This window comes from Ictalurus furcatus, chromosome 17 (assembly GCF_023375685.1).
Source record: "Ictalurus furcatus strain D&B chromosome 17, Billie_1.0, whole genome shotgun sequence".
In the NCBI taxonomy this organism is placed as follows: Eukaryota; Metazoa; Chordata; class Actinopteri; order Siluriformes; family Ictaluridae; genus Ictalurus; species Ictalurus furcatus.
In genome coordinates this window covers 23,663,662-23,667,574 of record NC_071271.1, presented here as the reverse complement: position 1 = coordinate 23,667,574, position 3,913 = coordinate 23,663,662, and positions in this window count along the sequence as shown.

Here is a 3,913-nt window from a genome sequence, read left to right as displayed (position 1 = left end):
AGACGCTTGCACATGCTCTGTTTCAGATGACTTATCGTTCCTTTAATCCGAAGACGTACAGTAATTGCACTTGTCGAAGCCGTCTGAATAGCGTCCTGTTTGGCAGTTTATAATAATAATATAATAATGAGTCATTATTGGTCACATATACAGTAGAGCACAGTGAAATTCTTTTCTTCGTATACACCAGCATGTTAGGAGGTTGGGGTCAGAGCGCAGGGTCAGGTATGATACAGCGCCCCCTGGAGCAGAGAGGGTTAAGGGTCTTGCTCAAGGGCCCAACAGTGGCAGCTTGGCAGTGCTAGGGCTTGAACCCCCGACCTTCTAATCAGTAACCCAGAGCCGTAACCGCCAAGCCACCACTGCCCACTGTTTACACGCTGAACTCTACAAGGTTGAGTGTTAATGAACTCTCTTGACCTCTGCAGGAAACCACGTATCAGTGGTTGGTTTTTTTCCTCCTTAGTTTGTCTAGTGAATAATTTGGGTTCAACAATCCACCAGACAAGGTTATTCACTGAACATATAAACTCCACACGAACCACAGCTCATTTTTTATGTCCAATGATAATACACGAATGGAAATATCGTATGTCCTGTGAATAATGGGACCCAATTTAAAGCCAATCCTAACGTGTTGTATTAGTTATTATTATTCATTTTAATAAGGTGATACAGCAAGACCGCAGTATTCAACTCACTCGTGCTTAAATGATGTAGAAAGAGCTGTTATGAAATCGCCAGTGCACTCTTTACTGTCAGATGTCATTTAAAATAACAACATTTATTTATTTATGGAGTTACTTTAATGTCACTTTTTATCTCCCTTTCTAACTTGTGCAACATTCTCCTCTGTGATTGTAATGGTATAAATACAGGCAGTCGTTAACGCTGCCTTAACGCTGGCTGTTATTTTCTCTAAATTCTATTTGTTGATTTCTCTAAATTCTCTACCGTTCAAAACTAAGAAAAAAAAAAAAGAAAAGGTAAAGTGGTGGTTTGGCGGTTAAGGCTCTGGGTTACTGGTCGGAAGGTCGGGGATTCAAGCCCCAGGACTTGTCAAGCTACCACTGTTGAGCCCTTGAGCAACGCCCGTAACCCTCTCTGGTTAACCTTCCAGGTGCACTGTATCACGGCTGACCCTACTCTCTGACCCCAACTTCCTAACATGATGGGGTATGCGAAAAACGAATTTCACTGTGCTGTGATCTATATGTGACCAATAAAGACTCATTAAACATAAACGAAGTTAAAAAGTTCTACCCATCAATCCATTTTCAATACCGCTTTTCCCCACACAGGGTTGCAGCCTATCGCAAGGAACTCAGGGCACGAGGCGAGGGACAGCCTGGACGGGGCGCCGATCCATCGCAGGGCACGATCGCATACACGTTCACACACTTCGGACGATTCGGAAACGCCGATCAGCCTACAACCCAACGTCTTCGGACGGTGAGGAAACCGGAGTACCCGGAAGAAACCCCCGAAGAACTGGGAGAACAACCCTGGAGGTGCGAGGCAAATGTGCCCCCATTAAAAAGGTCACGAAAAAATAAACGAGTTCGCGAAGTAAAATGAAAAGGTAAACAAAAGTAGAATGCAAAAATTTAGAAACAAGTAAAATAAACAAGGTAAACCAAAGTTTAAAAAAAGTAATAAGTAAATAAGTAAATAAAAACAACACTGGTACAGACTGGAGCGTGTGCCGCAGGTTAAGATGATCCGTTTGTACTTGTATCAACTCTGTTCGCCTCTTACCCAGTGAGGCTGAGAGTTGGCTCTCAAGCGTGTCATGTCACTGTGATTCTGTACAGGCTTATGCAACAGTAATGATACACGATGACTGTGCACAGCATACTTAAAAATCTAAACAACAAAAAAAAAACCACCCAGATGTCAAGCAAAACACAGGTTTACACCCTGTAGACTTTTTAACTCTTTCATATAAATGATTAACTCGAGTGGCCTAAGGCACTGCTTTTTTTGCGGCGTATCCGAGTTTATTTGTCGGACTTTGCTTCTCCTGTGTGTTTATTTTTCTCGTCGAAACAGCAATAACAGCCTTTTCTCGGTTTTTAGGACGCCGAAGAGAAGACGTGTCTCTGCCATTTAAAGTCTGCTAGAATTTCAAAGAGCTGAATGTTGGCATTAATTCAGAGCAGCTAAGAGGAGACGTGAATGCCCTCAGTGTGTGTGAGAAAAGGCCACAATGCAGACCCGACGATCTCAGCCTTCCAGACTGAAGTCATCTGGAGCATGTGGGCGGCCATTTTAGCCTTTTTTTTTTTTCTTTCCATGAGACGTTTGTTGACCGTTTCGCTCTGGCAAAGACGGGTCGTCACTCGCGGCACTTCACTCTGTCTGTGTTTACGAGTCGTTCTCTTCGGAGTGCTCTTCTGGAAAGATTCGAGGGTGTGTTTCTAACCAACAAAAGCCACAATGAGACACACATTCGATGCACTTACGTCTACATACTCCTTGCGAGTCCGAACCAAAAGTCCAAAAGTAAAGGGACATGCTGTTATAGGAAAATAATCAGTGTGGGGTGGTGGCTTGATGGAGCATGTCCTGAAGTGGACTTACTGCTACCATCCCTTTTTTTTTTTTTTTTTTGACAAGACCACATCCCAAGGTGTTTTATTCCTCTTACACTACAGCGGTTTTCCAGCGATTACGATTTTTAATTAATAAAATAAGATGCGTTCTTTATCAGTTTGTAGTTACAATTAATGTTGTGGAACATCCGCAAGACAAGTGATTCGTTTTGTATTAAACCTTGCTATTTAACAAAACAACGTAAATAACTAAAAACATCGTTTATAGTAGGAGTCTCCAGTGTCAGAGATACATTTAATGGTAGACAGTTTATTTCTGGTTTATCAGTAACACGACGTTGCGTTTTCTTGTTTTGTCTTGTTTTTATTTTTGCTGTACTAAAATAGAGAAATAAACATTTTTAAGAAGGAAAATCGTGTCGGGACGATAGCACCGGCTAAGAGATTACTAATGCGAGATGAGGTTTAAAAGGGTGGCGCGTCCAGCGAGTCAGTTAACATCGGAGCGTTTAGAACACCTACACAACCGTCAATCATTCCAAATTCATATGTTGATCTGAAATTTGTATTTTTATTGCTCTTTCGTTGTTTTCGCGAGTGACGTGTCATACCGGCATACTCCGATGTTGAAACGTGGAGCGTTAATAACATTAACCTTCATGACGTCCTCATGCACAAGTGCGTACATTTGAAATCGTGTCGCGCAATGGTGGGGCAGCACGTCCACATGTTCACTTTTAGCTCCGTACTCCAGTTATTATTGCACCTAGTGATCAAACACAGGAACTGCAACAAGCTCTAATAGAAATCCACTGGGGCAGGAATCACGCTGCCCCATGCTAGGGAGGGAGGAGTAGCGGACAGAACTGTTAATGACAGGGTTGCCAGATTAGGTTGAAAAGATCTTGTTTTGTAGAAAACAGTCTGAATTAAATGTACAGAACCGTTTCTATTGTAAAATATACTGGAAAGATTTGGAGAGGCAAAGCTGGATTATAGCATGGACATTAGAAATACATGTGAAATAATTGTTCTTCATGCAAACTCTGAGAAAAATGTCTACCATGTTCAATGGTCAATTTAAAAAAAAAAAAAAAAAAAAAAAAAAAAAAAAGTTTTGTGAGCTTTTGTGCGATGAAAATGTATCCGAAACCAGTCATGCTTAAATGATATTACCTCGAACACAGCTGAACGAACGTACATCTAAAACGAGCCGCTAGACCGTACGCTAGATGACTATGTCGTCAACTCTCAACGGCCTATTGCATAGTTACCTTAAAAATTCACTAGATAGTAGCCTCTAGCATAAGTCATAGACTTTCATCTTCATTTTGTTTTGAGGCTACTTCTTTATTAAC